General features: G+C 42.0%; 1 protein-coding gene across 8 annotated transcripts in view; it reads right to left on the reverse strand.

Annotated features, from left to right (window-relative positions):
- Nucleotides 1-17,565, reverse strand: part of LOC110510782 (E3 ubiquitin-protein ligase MID2) — a 226,883-nt gene that overhangs the window by 140,356 nt on the left and 68,962 nt on the right. For 5 of the 8 annotated variants that reach the window (XR_016486382.1, XR_016486381.1, XM_090198893.1 and 2 more), the window contains exon 1: nucleotides 2,367-2,780. The exons of the other annotated variants lie outside the window; for them this stretch is intronic. The gene's annotated coding sequence lies outside the window, so the exon portion shown is untranslated. Of the gene's footprint in view, nucleotides 1-2,366; nucleotides 2,781-17,565 lie in introns of those variants that run through there. 8 annotated transcript variants of the gene reach the window in all.

Raw genomic sequence — 17,565 nt, forward strand, 5'->3', positions numbered from 1 at the left:
TTGGGGTATGTCTCTATCAGTTTTGCACATCGAGAGACTGAATTTTTTTCCCATTCCTCCTTGCAAAACAGCTCGAGCTCAGTGAGGTTGGATGGAGAGCATTTGTGAACAGCAGTTTTCAGTTCTTTCCACAGATTCTCGATTGGATTCAGGTCTGGACTTTGACTTGGCCATTCTAACACCTGGATATGTTTATTTTTGAACCATTCCATTGTAGATTTTGCTTTATGTTTTGGATCATTGTCTTGTTGGAAGACAAATCTCCGTCCCAGTCTCAGGTCTTTTGCAGACTCCATCAGGTTTTCTTCCAGAATGGTCCTGTATTTGGCTCCATCCATCTTCCCATCAATTTTAACCATCTTCCCTGTCCCTGCTGAAGAAAAGCAGGCCCAAACCATGATGCTGCCACCATCATGTTTGACAGTGGGGATGGTGTGTTCAGCTGTGTTGCTTTTACGCCAAACATAACGTTTTGCATTGTTGCCAAAAAGTTCAATTTTGGTTTCATCTGACCAGAGCACCTTCCACATGTTTGGTGTGTCTCCCAGGTGGCTTGTGGCAAACTTTAAACAACACTTTAAACGACACTGATCTCTGATCAGTCTTCTCCTTGTATGAGCTGAAAGTTTAGAGGGACGGCCAGGTCTTGGTCGATTTGCAGTGGTCTGATAATCCTTCCATTCCACTTTTTGTATCCAAATCCAGCTTTAATCTTCTTCACAACAGTATCTCGGACCTGCCTGGTGTGTTCCTTGTTCTTCATGATGCTCTCTGCGCTTTTAACGGACCTCTGAGACTATCACAGTGCAGGTGCATTTATACGGAGACTTGATTACACACAGGTGGATTGTATTTATCATCATTAGTCATTTAGGTCAACATTGGATCATTCAGAGATCCTCACTGAACTTCTGGAGAGAGTTTGCTGCACTGAAAGTAAAGGGGCTGAATAATTTTGCACGCCCAATTTTTCAGTTTTTGATTTGTTAAAAAAGTTAGAAATATCCAATAAATGTCGTTCCACTTCATGATTGTGTCCCACTTGTTGTTGATTCTTCACAAAAAAATACAGTTTTATATCTTTATGTTTGAAGTCTGAAATGTGGCAAAAGGTCGCAAAGTTCAAGGGGGCCGAATACTTTTGCAAGGCACTGTAGATAGGTTTAAGTCGAGTAGGGGAGAATTTTTGCAAACACTAACCATTTTCGTTAAAAAAAACTTTGTCGCCTAACCTTACACTCAATTATCCTAATCTGCTGCGTAAATGATCCTAACCTGCTACGAAACGTAACTTCTGCTAGTCAAAACAGGCTGACCTGCCCTGAGAATAGTATTGGTTTCGACTAATGTAATACAGGTTAGGGGTGAAAAAACAGACTGGCTGAAGGCATTACACAACATTTAGCCACTAGCATCATGATGGAAAATTGTGTTTCATAAGGAAAGTATGCATATTTTCCGTTTTTTTCCCGCCTTCTAGCCATTAAATAATGTTAAGGAGGAAATCGATGCCTACGCAGTTTGAATGGAGAAGGATTTCAGTACGACCTGGTCCATCAGGGATACGAATGTAGCCTATTGCCGGCTGCATACCATGCCTTTGGACGGTAATATGAAAACTACTCAATATTGCCAGCTGCTGGCCTTTGGGCTAAAAGTAGCCTATGCTTCAGAGTCAGACAACAGGGCTATTGTCCACTAAATGGCACATCATGACAAACCACACATTCCAAAGGCACGGGATGACAACAGCTGGCTATTGACTCATCATATTCTATTGATCATTGGAATGACAGCGGTTATCCATAAATCAAATGACAGTCCGTCTATGCGTAATGGCACAAATGATTTGCCCACATAGCATACACGTGCAATAGGGTTGTTGTTTGTTTCGTTCATAGTCTATGGCTCAAAACCAACCGCAGCCAGAACAACAACCGATCAACACAATGCTTCGATTTGCCAAAAAAACAAACACTGGATCCAGCGGAACTTTAGAACATATTTAAACAATAGAATATAACCCCATATGAGAAAGTTATATTCCGATCGGTCTATTTAAAGTTATAATGCATTCCGGTTAAGATTATTTTAGTAACAGCCAGCATACCTCTGACATAGCCTATTCATTCTGATTCACTCTAAACTCTTTCCACTGATTCAGATCCTCTCTCTCACAAAGCGAAAGACTAACACAAATAGGAGAAGGTTATGCCCGTGATTTCCCAATAATAGCTCAAGTAGACTACTTTCTTCTCCCAGTTCAATTATCATACTCCCGTTTCCCCACCAAGCACTGCAGAATGAACATAAAACCGACCAACACTCACTGAGATAGCGCGATGGGAGGGGTTAGAGGCACCTACCAGCTTTATATGCCCAACATTATTTTCTTCTGTCATCTTGAAACAGTCGAAAACGAAGTTAAGAAACACTTGGATCGAACAGAAGTGGAAGAGCCCCGGTTATGTGACACAAACAGCGTTGCTCCGTTCAGTTCTGTTCCCGCTCGCTCTCGACGCAAGCAACTGCGAACCTCCCTGACTGCGCATTCACTCACCGTCCGTGAAAGCTCACAGGCTTGTATATTTAACTTTAGAAAAACGAGAGAGGGAGAGAGAGAGTGGAGAGGGAGAGAGAGAGAGAAGAGGCAGACAATCGCAGGAAAGCGGCTCCTCCTACCAATACAATGCGAAAACCCTAAAACCACAGATCTGATCTACAAGCGCAGCGCAGGCAGGCGGGCTCATACTCGTCCTAGCCTACATACACCGGGCAGTAGAGAGATCAGCTGTAACCAACCCCTAAGAACCAGCACCATCACTGTAAATGTCAACTTCATGGAATTGATGGGATCGTTAATGACAATGGAATTGCCTCGTCTTCTAATGACGATGATATGTCTAGGGTAGGCTTCTCACCCTTATTTTAATGAAACTCTACTGTATGATGCAAGGACAGGTAATACTGTTGTTGAAGTTTAAGGCAGTTTCATATATAGCCAGCCTCCTGTTGACTCATTCATATGGTTAAGAGCTTGTTAAATAAATGGTTTAGAATAGAATATAGCCTATAATAATAATACTAATATAATAGAAGATTACTTAATGAATTTACAAGTGTTACCTTGAAAATGTTTCAATTTTACTTTTTTATTCTATGAGAATACATTCCAGAAAATGCCCTAAATATAGCCCCCCTTTGTTGAGGGTCTCTGTCTGTACTTTGTCCTCTTGTCTACTCTACAAAGTGAAAGTGGAAACAATGTACAGTAAGTGATTAGGTCACCACTGTTTTCTAGCACAGTGCTCTTGAGTCTAAAAAGTTGCAAGTCCTGCCTCTTTCCGATTCAAAGATGAGAGAATTAACACAGCCACACTCCAACACACTCCAGTCACAGCACAACTCTGAGCTCTGGGTCCCCATAGGCTCTGGGTTTCATAATGCGTCATTCTTCATAGGAAAATATAGCTTAATTATAATGACAACAGGTCAACTATAGCTTAATTAGACAGTGATACTGACAACAGGTCAACTATAGCTTAATTAGACAGTGATACTGACAACAGGTCAACTATAGCTTAATTAGACAGTGATACTGACAACAGGTCAACTATAGCTTAATTAGACAGTGATAATGACAACAGGTCAACTATAGCTTAATTAGACAGTGATACTGACAACAGGTCAACTATAGCTTAATTAGACAGTGATAATGACAACAGGTCAACTATAGCTTAATTAGACAGTGATACTGACAACAGGTCAACTATAGCTTAATTAGACAGTGATACTGACAACAGGTCAACTATAGCTTAATTAGACAGTGATAATGACAACAGGTCAACTATAGCTTAATTAGACAGTGATAATGACAACAGGTCAACTATAGCTTAATCTTAAAATGGAATCAGAATTCTATCCACCAGTAATTAAAACAAATGTAAGCTATGATATGCTATGCCTTCACATGGAAATGTGATCATGTCTGTTCGTTCAAAAAATGTCAAGGAAACTGAACTAGGGTTGACCCCAATTAGTCGACTGGTCGATTGTTTGGTCGACCAAGACTCTTTTTTGTGGAGCAGTAGCAAACACTGAACCAAAATAGAAACACAACAAGCAACAATTTAAACTATTTAAATTTAAACTAAATACATTTAAACTAATAAATTCCTTAGGCCCTAATATATGGATTTCACAGGCCCACCCACTGGGGAGCCAGGCCCACCCACTGGGGAGCCAGGCCCACCCACTGGGGAGCCAGGCCCGGCCACTGGGGAGCCAGGCCCGGCCACTGGGGAGCCAGGTCCGGCCACTGGGGAGCCAGGTCCAGCCACTGGGGAGCCAGGCCCAGCCACTGGGGAGCCAGGCCCGGCCACTGGGGAGCCAGGCCCGGCCACTGGGGAGCCAGGCCCGGCCACTGGGGAGCCAGGCCCGGCCACTGGGGAGCCAGGCCCAGCCACTGGGGAGCCAGGCCCAGCCACTGGGGAGCCAGGCCCACCCACTGGGGAGCCAGGCCCACCCACTGGGGAGCCAGGCCCAGCCAGTCAGGATGTTTTTTTTTCTTCCTCAAAAGGGACAGTTTCATCAGCTGTCCTGGTGGCTGGTCTCAGATGATCCTGCAGGTGAAGAAGCTAGATGTGGAGGTCCTGGGCTGGCATGGTTACACGTGGTCTGTGGTTGTGAGGCCGGTTGGATGTACTGCCAAATTCTCTAAAACAATATTGGAGGCAGTTTATTGTAGAGAGATGAACATCCAATTCTCTGGCAACAGCTCTGGTGGACATTCCTGCAGTCAGCATGCCAATTGCACCCTCCCTCAAAACTTGAGACATCGGTGGCATTGTGTTTTGTGACAAAACTGCACATTTTAGAGTCCCCGTTTATTGTCCCCAGCATAAGGTGCACCTGTGTAATGATCACACTGTTTAGTCAGCTTCTTGATATGCCACACATGTCAGATGGATGGATTATCTTGGCAAAGGAGAAATTCTCACTAACAGGGATGTGAACAAATTTGTACACACAATTTTATAGAAAATATGAGAGTGTGTAAGGAACATTTCTGGGATCTTTTATTTCAGTTCATGAAACATGGGACCAACACTTTACATGTTGTGTTTATATTTTTGTTTACATACAGTACCAGTCAAACGTTTGGACATATCTACTCATTCAAGGGTTTTCCTTTATTTGTACTATTTTCTACATTGTAGAATAATAGTGAAGACATCAACACTATGAAATAACACGTATGGAATCATGTAGTAACCAAAAATATTTGTGTTAAACAAATCAAAAAGTAGCCACCCTTTGCCTTGATGACAGCTTTGCACACTCTTGGCATATTTTATACAATGTTGCACGTTTGCTAGGGCCAGAACGAAGTTAATAGTTGATACAATGTTTCATGTTCCTTGAAGACAGGCCATGCGTAGCCATTGTGATTTATAGGATATTTATATTTAACAGGATATTTTCTACCTGACTTTATAGGATATTTTTTACATAGTTGGCGATGGCAAAATAATTTTGAGATACAAAGACGTTATTATAAATTACATTAAACTGTTCCCCGAAAATGTGCTTGCATTACAAGCAGATCGGTAGAAATTGTAAGATAAATTGGGATTCCACATGAGAAAGGTTGCCGACTCCTCGTGTAGCGTATTACTGGCAACCTAAGGAGAGAAAAGGCAGAATCTTCGAAAGCAAGTAGAGGTGGGACGAGGATGGTCGAGTCAGGTACATTTTTTAAAACTTCTGCTTATCTTGATCTCTGGATCCCTCTTGAGTAATTTGTGTCTTGTTTAATCAAACAATGCGCTTAAAGCATCAGACAAGCTCAATGCATATATAGTTGATTTTATTAAAACACGTAGGGTGTGTTTGTATATGGAAAAATATATGTTTCAACATTTTGACCAATCAATTGGCCGAAAGAACGGACAACTTTTGTTCAACCAAGGTTTTCGAAATCAGGATTTGGCCTAAGAAACATGCAGGCCTACTGTAAGTCCTTCCTCTGCAACGCCATCATTAAGTCTGCCGACAACACGGTGGTGGTAGGCCTGATCACCAAGGACGATGAGACAGTCTATAGGGAAAAGGTCAGAGACCTGGCAGTGTGGTGCCAGGACAACAATCTCTCCCTCAACGTCAGCAAGACAAAGGAGTTGATAGTGGACTTCAGAAAATGGAGGGCCGAGCATGCCTCCATTCATATCGATGGGGCTGTAGTGGAGCGGATTGTGAGCTTCAATTTCCTAGATGTCTACATCACTAAGGACCTATCATGGTCCAAACACACCAACACTGTTGTGAAAAGGGCACGACAACGCCTCTTTCCCCTCAGGAGGCTGAAAAGATTTGGCATGGGGCCCTCAGATCCTAAAATAGTTCTACAGCTGAACCATCGAGAGCATCTTGGCTGGCTCCATCACCGCTTGGTATGGCAACTGCTTGGCATCTGACGGCAAGGCGCTGCAGAGGGTAGTGTGTATGGCCCAGTACGTCACTGGGGCCGAGCTCTCTACCATCCAGGACCTCTATATCAGGTGGTGTCAGAGGAAGGCCCTAAAAGTTTTCAAAGACTCCAACCACCCAAGTCAGACTGTTCTCTCTGCTACCACACTGCAAGCGGTACCAGAGCAACACACACACACACACACACATATACACACACACACACACACACACACACACACACACACACACAGGCACTACATACGCTCCCACACAAAATACACACATGCATATTGACTACACACACACACACACACACACAATCTTTTACACTCTTCACATAAGCTGTTGTTACTGTGTTTATTATCTATCCTGATTGCCTAGTCACTTTTATCTCTACCTACACGTACATGTTAACTCAACTACCTCGTACCCCCACACATTGACTCGGTACTGGTAGTCCTTGTATAAAGTCTAGGTATTACCTCAACTACCTCATACCCCCACACGTTGACTCAGTACTGGTACTCCTTGTATAAAGTCTAGGTATTACCTCAACTACCTCGTACCCCAACACGTTGACTCGGTACTGGTACTCCTTGTATAAAGTCTAGGTATTACCTCAACTACCTCGTACCCCCACACGTTGACTCAGTACTGGTACTCCTTGTATAAAGTCTAGGTATTACCTCAACTACCTCATACCCCCACACGTTGACTCAGTACTGGTACTCCTTGTATAAAGTCTAGGTATTACCTCAACTACCTCGTACCCCCACACGTTGACTCAGTACTGGTACTCCTTGTATAAAGTCTAGGTATTACCTCAACTACCTCGTACCCCCACACGTTGACTCAGTACTGGTACTCCTTGTATAAAGTCTAGGTATTACCTCAACTACCTCGTACCCCCACACGTTGACTCAGTACTGGTACTCCTTGTATAAAGCCTCATTTTATTGTTATTTTATTGTGTTACTATTTTCTTTTTTGATTTGACAAATGTTTCTTACTTTTTAACTCTGCGTTGTTGTGAAAGGGCTCATAAGTTAAGCATTTCACTTTAGTCTACACCTGTTGTGTTCAGTGCATTTGGCCCCCCCAAAAAATATGATTTGATTTCATGTGAAGACAACACACAGCCTGTAGCCAAGTAGGCTGTGATACTCTCTCCTTCAACACTTAAAGAACACTGGCAAGGTCAGGTACAAATACCTTGTGCTAATCGCTGGGCAAAACCATCGCCTCAACAAGCAATTGGTGCACAGAACCAAAAAGACAGAAAAAAGGAGTGCCCGCTTCTCAAGCAACCAAGAATATACATTCACGTGTCTGGGGGCCCATCATAGTAGAGTATGGTCATGTCTGGGGGCCCCTCATAGTAGAGTATGGCCATGTCTAGGGGCCCATCATAGTAGAGTATGGTCATGTCTAGGGGCCCCTCATAGTAGAGTATGGTCATGTCTAGGGGCCCCTCATAGTAGAGTATGGTCATGTCTGGGGGCCCATCACAGTAGAGTATGGTCATGTCCAGGGGCCCCTCATAGTAGAGTATGGCCATGTCTAGGGGCCCCTCATAGTAGAGTATGGTCATGTCTGGGGGCCCATCACAGTAGAGCATGGTCATGTCTAGGGGCCCCTCATAGTAGAGTATGGTCATGTCTGGGCGCCCATCATAGTAGAGTATGGTCATGTCTAGGGGCCCCTCATAGTAGAGTATGGTCATGTCTGGGGGCCCATCACAGTAGAGTATGGTCATGTCTAGGGGCCCCTCATAGTAGAGTATGGTCATGTCTGGGGGCCCATCATAGTAGAGTATGGTCATGTCTAGGGGCCCCTCATAATAGAGTATGGACATATTTAGGTGCCCCTCATAGTAGAGTATGGTCATGTCTGGGGGCCCTACAGTATGGTCATGTCTGGGGGCCCTACAGTATGGTCATGTCTGGGGGCCCTACAGTATGGTCATGTCTGGGGGCCCTACAGTATGGCCATGTCTGGGGGCCCTACAGTATGGCCATGTCTGGGGGCCCTACAGTATGGCCATGTCTGGGGGCCCTACAGTATGGACGTGCACGAGCGCCAAACACAAGACAACCACAAGTTAACCTAACGTAGCAGACGTAAAAGAAGCACCTGAAACTAGATCCCCAACAAACTGGTCTTGACGAGAAGAAAGATATTTATGGGGGGGGGGGGGGGTCCTCTTCTGCACTGTTCAACAATCCAGTAAATGTGTAGGAGGAGTTAAGATGGAGTGTCACCTCGTTAACGTCCAAAAGTTGAAATCGAGTCATAGGCTCTCTTTCCATGCCCCCTGACAACCGGAACGTCCACAAGGTGGTAAAAACACTGGAAATGAATCCACAGATTCAAATAAATGATTCTAGAATAGTAAACTGACGCACTTGGTAGCAATATGGGGAGCAATGATACACATTTATACAACCTTAAAATCTCTAGAAAAGTAGGATCAAGCCGTATTTAATTCAAGACCACTCGAGGGAGAGCAGGCCTTGAGCTTTGACGCGAGTGTGATGGCCAGAGGTAAGAAAGCCCCTTAAGCCTGTGCTATCACAATAAGGAGCGATATCAATATCTCAAATAAGTGAATAACTAAATAATAATAGACATTAGACTACACATTTGCAGTGAGAACAACCAGGCTAGATATTATATTATACTCCACTGTACACTGTCTACAGGTCAATCATTCCCCGTGTCAGACAGGTGCAGCCAGCCAGTCTCTGTCAACACGCCTCAGGTCTGCCCTGTCCATAGAACTCTCATTAAGGCTACCTAGAACACACACCTGGTGCGATGAGACACGCCCCACTGTGCTAGACATTCAGCTGTAACCAGTAGTCGTGAATTCTGTGGTCATTTACTGCAGTGTGAAAGAGGCAGTAGAAGAGGTGTTGCGTTGTCAGGAGACACACAATTACGTTGTGCACGTTTTTGTCTCACACTTTTGAGCAAATTAAAAGTTGTAGAACTGACCTATAGAATGCACATAGTTGCTTGGCAATTTCCTTAATTTCAGTATGATGCGTTTCCTGAAGTACAGGTATTTTCCACCAACAGAGTTCTCTCTAGTCATCATAAAGTTGTGGCATCCACTTTGATTTACACTCAGAGATGCATGTCCCTTCCAGTCCCACCACCACATCAAACTGATAGAGAATGAATGGTTGAATGAATGAATTAGTGAATGGTTGAATGAATGGATGGTTGAATGAATGGTTAAATGAATGAATGAATGGTTGAATGAATGGTTAAATGAATGAATGAATGGTTGAATGAATGGATGGTTGAATGAATGGTTAAATGAATGAATGGATGAATGGTTAAATGAATGAATGAATGAATGGTTGAATTAATGAATGAACGGTTAAATGAGTTTGAGTCCCAAATAGCACCCTATAGTCAAAAGTAGTGCACTTTATAGGGGAAAAAGGGCGACCGTTTAGGATACACTCATGGTTTCAACAGAGCCTCACATTAATGGCTGATGAGAGACTGGGGCTGTGTGACAGAATGGGGTTGTAGGATTCCTGTCAACTAGCAACAAAACAAAAAGCCATGGGACACCTCGGCTGCGTCCCCAAAATATTTCTTCTGATTAATAGCAGTGCATTAGGAAGGTAACAGGGTGCCGTTTGGGACGCAGGCTTTCTATTCCTCTCAGTGGCAGTAGCATAGCTGATATGAGGATGAGGAATGCCTGGTTGCTTATATAACAAATCACCATCCACAGCAACACGAGGACATACAGGGATCCATCCACGGCAACACCAGCACATACAGGGATCCATCCACAGTAACACCAGCACACACAGGGATCCATCCACGGCAACACCAGCACATACAGGGATCCATCCACAGTAACACCAGCACATACAGGGATCCAATCACAGTAACACCAGCACACACAGGGATCAATCCACAGTAAGACCAGCACATACAGGGATCCATCCACAGTAACACCAGCACACACAGGGATCAATCCAGAGTAAGACCAGCACATACAGGGATCCAATCACAGTAACACCAGCACACACAGGGATCAATCCACAGTAAGACCAGCACATACAGGGATCCATCCACAGTAACACCAGCACACACAGGGATCAATCCACAGTAAGACCAGCACATACAGGGATCCATCCACAGCAACACCAGCACATACAGGGATACATCCACAGTAACACCAGCACACACAGGGATCCAGCAACAGGCTCAAAAGAGCCAGAAACAAAGAACAGTCTGAGATATGGCTTTTTCTTTGCAACTCTGCCTAGAAGGCCAGCATCCCGGAGATGCCTCTACTGTTGACATCTAGGCAGAGTTGCAAAGAAAAAGCAATATCTCAGACTGTTCTTTGTTGCTGGCCATTTTGAGACTTTAAACAACCCCACAAATGCTGATGCTCCAGATACTCAACTAGAATAAAGAAGGCCAGTTTTATTGCTTCTTTAATCAGAACAACAGTTTTCAGATGTGCTAACATAATAGCAAAAGGGTTTTCTAATGATCAATTAGCCTTTTAAAATTATAAACTTGGATTAGCTGACAACGTGCCATTGGAACACAGGAGTGATGGTTGCTGATTAACAATGTCTACACTGTATTTCTGATCAATTTGTTATTTTAGTGGACAAAAAATTGGCTTTTATTTAAAAAACAAGGACATTTCTAAGTGACCCCAAACTTTTGAAAAGTAGTGTATATGTAACGGATGTGAAATGGCTAGCTAGTTAGCGGTGGTGCGCGCTAATAGCTTTTAAATCGGTGACGTCACTCGCTTTGAGACCTTTGAAGTAGTGGTTCCCCCTTGCTCTGCAAGAGCCGTGGCTTTTGTGGAGCGATGGGTAACGATGCTTCGTGGCTGTCAGTTGGTGATGTGTGCAGAGGGTCCCGGGTCGGGGCGAGGGAACGGACTAAAGTTAGACTGCTACATATATACAGTTGAAGTCAGAAGTTTACATACACTCAGGTTGGAGTCATTAAAACTCGTTTTTCAACCTCTCCACAAATTTCTTGTTAACAAACTATAGTTTTAGCAAGTCGGTTAGGGCATCTACTTTGTGCATGACACAATTCATTTTTCCAACAATCGTTTACAGACAGATTATTTCACTGTATCACAATTCCAGTGGGTCAGAAGTTTACATACACCAATTGACTGTGCCTTTAAACAGTTTGAAAAATTCCAGAAAATGATGTCATGGCTTTAGAAGCTTCTGATAGGCTAATTGACATAATTTGAGTCAATTGGAAGTGTACCTGTGGATGTATTTCAAGGCCTACCTTGAAACTCAGTGCCTCTTTGCTTGACATCATGGGAAAATCAAAAGAAATCAGCCAAGACCTCAGATTTATTTTTTTTAGACTTCCTCAAGTCTGGTTCATCCTTAGGAGTAATTTCCAAATGCCTGAAGGTTCATCTGTACAAACAATAGTACACAAGTACCATGGGACCACTCAGCCGTCATACCGCTCAGGAAGGAGATGCATTCTGTCTCCTAGAGATGAACGTACTTTGGTGCGAAAAGTGCAAATCAATTGCAGAACAACAGCAAAGGACCTTGTGAAGATGCTGGAGGAAACAGGTACAAAAGTATCTATATCCACAGTAAAATGAGTCCTATATCGACATAACCTGAAAGGCAGCTCAGCAAGGAAGAAGCCACTGCTCCAAAACCGCCATAAAAAAGCCAGACTACGGTTTGCAACTGCACATGGGGACAAAGATCGTACTTTTTGCAGACATGTTCTCTGGTCTAATGAAATGTTTGGCCATAATGACCATCGTTATGTTTGGAGGAAAAAGGGGGAGGCTTGCAAGCCAAAGGACACCATTCCAACCGTGAAGCATGGGGGTGGCAGCATCATGTTGTGGGGGTGCTTTGCTGCAAGAGAGACTGGTGCACTTCACAAAATAGATGGCATCATGAGGGAGGAAATTATGTGTATATATTGAAGCAACATCTCAAGACATCAGTCAATAAGTTAAAGCTTGGTCTCAAATGGGTCCTCCAAATGGACAATGGCCCCAATCATACTTCCAAAGTTGTGGCAAAATGGCTTAAGGACAACAAATTCAAGGTATTGGAGTGGCCATCACAAAGCCCTGACCTCAATTTTATTGCAAATTTGTGGGCAGAAATGAAAAAGTGTGTGAGAGCAAGGAGGCCTAAAAACATGACTCCGTTACACCAGCTCTGTCAGGAGGAAAGGGCCAAAATTTACCAAACTTATTGTGGGAAGCTTGTGGAAGGCTATCCAAAATGTTTGACCCAAATTAAACAATTTAAAGGCAATACTACCAAATACTAATTGAGTGTATGTACACTTCTGACCGACTGGGAATGTGATGAAAGAAATAAAAGCTCAAATAAATCATTCTCTCCACTATTATTCTGACATTTCACATTCTTAAAATAAAGTGGTGATCCTAACTGACCTAAAACAGGGGATTTTTACTAGGATTAAATGTCAGGAATTGAGAAAACCTTTTTTTTTCAATTTAACATTTATTAAACTAGGCAAGTCAGTTAAGAACAAATTCTTATTTTCAATGATGGCCTAGGAACAGTGGGTTAACTGCCTGTTCAGGGGCAGAACAACAGATTTGTACCTTGTCAGCTCGGGGGTTTGAACTTGCAACCTTCCGGTTACTAGTCCAACGCTCTAACCACTAGGCTACCCTGCCGCCTCTACACTCTAACCACTAGGCTACCCTGCCGCCCCTACACTCTAACCACTGGGCTACCCTGCCGCCCCTACACTCTAACCACTAGGCTACCCTGCCGCCCCTACACTCTAACCACTAGGCTACCCTGCCGCCCCTACACTCTAACCACTAGGCTACCCTGCCGCTCCTACACTCTAACCACTAGGCTACCCTGCCGCTCCTACACTCTAACCACTAGGCTACCCTGCCGCCCCTACACTCTAACCACTAGGCTACCCTGCCGCCCCTACACTCTAACCACTAGGCTGCCCTGCCGCCTCTACACTCTAACCACTAGGCTAACCTGCCGCCTCTACACTCTAACCACTAGGCTACCCTGCCCCCTCTACACTCTAACCACTAGGCTACCCTGCCCCCTCTACACTCTAACCACTAGGCTACCCTGCCGCCTCTACACTCTAACCACTAGGCTACCCTGCCGCTCCTACACTCTAACCACTAGGCTACCCAGCCACCTCTACACTCTAACCACTAGGCTACCCTGCCGCCTCTACACTCTAACCACTAGGCTACCCTGCCGCCTCTACACTCTAACCACTAGGCTACCCTGCCGCCCCATTAAAGGCTTAATGACAAAAGCTGCCAGTGACCGTATGATCCGTAACGCCAATACAACGTAGCTCTTATATGGGAAGGATTTGCTCTGTAGAAAACATCGAGACGTATCTGTCCACCGTCAGAGATACATTCTACAGTCGTGGCCAAAAGTTTTGAGAATGACACAAATATACATTTTCACAAAGTCTGCTGCCTCAGTTTGTATGATGGCAATTTGCATAAACTCCAGAATAATAATGAAGTAATGAAGTAGTTATATTTCAGTATCCCATAGTCAACATCTGACAAAAATATCTAAAGATGCTGAATCAGCAAACTTTGTGAAAATTAATATTTGTGTCATTCTCAAAACTTTTGGCCACGACTGTACACACAATCATAGACGTGATATTATCTGAGGCTATTCTGGCTGCATTGTCTTGGAAAGGAACGCAATAAAGAATGTAGTCCATATGCATCCCAAATGGCACCCTATTCCCTACTACATAGTGCACTAATTCCGACCAGGGCCTATAATGTTCTAGTCAAAAGGTAGTGCACGATATAGTGCAGGGGTGGGCAATTCCAGTCCTCGATGGCCTGATTGGTGCCACAAAGTTTTGCCCCAGGTCCCCATCTAACACACCTGACTCCAATAATCACCTAATCACGATCTTCAGTTTAGAATGCAGTTTGATTAATCAGCTGCGTTTGTTAGGGATGGAGAAGAAGTGTGGCACCAATCAGACCCTGGAGGACTGGAGTTGCCCACTCCTGATATAGAGAGTAGGGTGTCATTTGAGATACATTCTGAGGGACCATTCTGCTACATTATTACAGTAATGACATAATCTTCCCTGTTGATATGATGATTCTGCTACATTATTACAGTAATGACATTATCTCCCGTATTGATATGATGATTCTACTACATTATTACAGTAATGACATTATCTCCCCTATTGCTGTGATGGTTCTGCTACATTATTACAGTAATGACATTATCTCCCCTATTGCTGTGATGGTTCTGCTACATTATTACAGTAATGACATTATCTCCCCTATTGCTGTGATGGTTCTGCTACATTATTACAGTAATGACATTATCTCCCCTATTGATGTGATGGTTCTGCTACATTATTACAGTAATGACATTATCTCCCCTATTGATATGATGATTCTGCTACATTATTACAGTAATGACATTATCTTCAATATTGATATGATGATTCTGCTACATTAATGACATTATCTTTCCTATTGATATGATGGTTCTGCTACATTATTACAGTAATGACATTATCTCCCCTATTGATATGATGGTTCTGCTACATTATTACAGTAATGACATTATCTTTCCCATTGATGTGATGGTTCTGCTACATTATTACAGTAATGACATTATCTCCCCTATTGATATGATGGTTCTGCTACATTATTACAGTAATTGCATTATATTTTATATTGATGTGATGGTTCTGCTATATTATTACAGTAATGACAGTATCTCCCCTATTAATATGATGATTCTGCTACATTATTACAGTAATGACATTATCTCACCTATTGATATGATGGTTCTGCTACATTATTACAGTAATGACATTTCCTCCCCTATTGATATGATGGTTCTGCTACATTATTACAGTAATTACATGATCTTCCCTGTTGATATGATGATTCTGTTACATTATTACAGTAATGACATTATCTTTCCTATTGATATGATGATTTTGCTACATTATTACAGTAATGACATTATCTCTCCTATTGATATGATGGTTCTGCTACATTATTACAGTAATGACATTATATTTTCTATTGATGATGGTACTGCTACATTATTACAGTAATGACATTATCTTTCCTATTGATATGATGGTTCTGCTACATTATTACAGTAATGACATTATCTTCCATATTGATATGATGATTCTGCTACATTAATGACATTATCTTTCCTATTAATATGATGGTTCTGCTACATTATTACAGTAATGCCATTATCTTCCCTATTGATATGATGGTTCTCCTACATTATTACAGTAATGACATGATATTTTCTATTGATATGATGGTTCTGCTACATTATTACAGTAATGCCATTATCTTCCCTATTGATATGATGGTTCTGCTACATTATTACAGTAATGCCATTATCTTTCCTATTGATATGATGGTTCTCCTACATTATTACAGTAATGACAGTATCTTTCCTATTGATATGATGATTCTGCTACATTATTACAGTAATACCATTATCTTTCATATTGATGTGATGGTTCTGCTACATTAATGACATTATCTTTCCTATTAATATGATGGTTCTGCTACATTATTACAGTAATGACATTATCTTTCCTATTGATGTGATGGTTCTGCTACATTATTACAGTAATGGCAGTATCTCCCCTATTGATATGATGATTCTGCTACATTATTACAGTAATGACATTATCGTTCCTATTGATATGATGGTTATGCTACATTATTACAGTAATGACAGTATCTTCCCTATTGATATGATGATTCTGCTACATTATTACAGTAATGACATTATCGTTCCTATTGATATGATGGTTCTCCTACATTATTACAGTAATGACATGATATTTTTTATTGATATGATGGTTCTGCTACATTATTACAGTAATGCCATTATCTTCCCTATTGATATGATGGTTCTGCTACATTATTACAGTAATGCCATTATCTTTCCTATTGATATGATGGTTCTCCTACATTATTACAGTAATGACAGTATCTTTCCTATTGATATGATGATTCTGCTACATTATTACAGTAATACCATTATCTTTCATATTGATGTGATGGTTCTGCTACATTATTACAGTAATTACATTATCTTCCCTATTGATATGATGGTTCTGCTACATTATTACAGTAATGACATTATCTTTCCTATTGATATGATGATTCTGCTACATTATTACAGTAATGACAGTATCTTCCCTATTGATATGCAACAGTGCAGTCTTGAAAGTGTTCAATCAATATGAATTTAGAAAGGCTTTTGATTGCCTTGAGAGACTGTGAATAGAGAAATAGGCACATGTTCTGTGCTGTCAACATCAATGCATTGTTACACAACCTTAAAAGGTTCTGTTTAGTGAAAACGAAAAAAAACTCATTACAGAATGTAATGTATTATACTTGAATTTCCAGTCATGTCCTTTCCCAGAAAGAATGCAGCGATTAATTACATATCAATGCCGGCATCCCAAATGGCACTCTATTCCCTATATAGTGCACTACATTTGACCAGAGCCCAAGTGCACGTTATATGGTGAATAGGGTGTCATACTATATGGTGAATAGGGTGTCATACTATATGGTGAATAGGGTGTCAAACGATATGGTGAATAGGGTGCTACACTATATGGTGAATAGGGTGTCATTCTATATGGTGAATAGGGTGCAACATTATATGGTGAATAGGGTGTCATACTATATGGTGAATAGGGTGTCATTCTATATGGTGAATAGGGTGTCATTCTATATGGTGAATAGGGTGCAACATTATATGGTGAATAGGGTGTCATTCTATATGGTGAATAGGGTGCAACATTATATGGTGAATAGGGTGTCATACTATATGGTGAATAGGGTGTCATACTATATGGTGAATAGGGTGCAACATTATATGGTGAATAGGGTGTCATACTATATGGTGAATAGGGTGTCATTCTATATGGTGAATAGGGTGCTACACTATATGGTGAATAGGGTGTCATTATATATGGTGAATAGGGTGTCATTCTATATGGTGAATAGGGTGCAAC

This window comes from Oncorhynchus mykiss, chromosome 14 (genome assembly GCF_057628025.1).
Source record: "Oncorhynchus mykiss isolate SJ-2025 chromosome 14, ASM5762802v1, whole genome shotgun sequence".
Classification (NCBI taxonomy): Eukaryota; Metazoa; Chordata; class Actinopteri; order Salmoniformes; family Salmonidae; genus Oncorhynchus; species Oncorhynchus mykiss.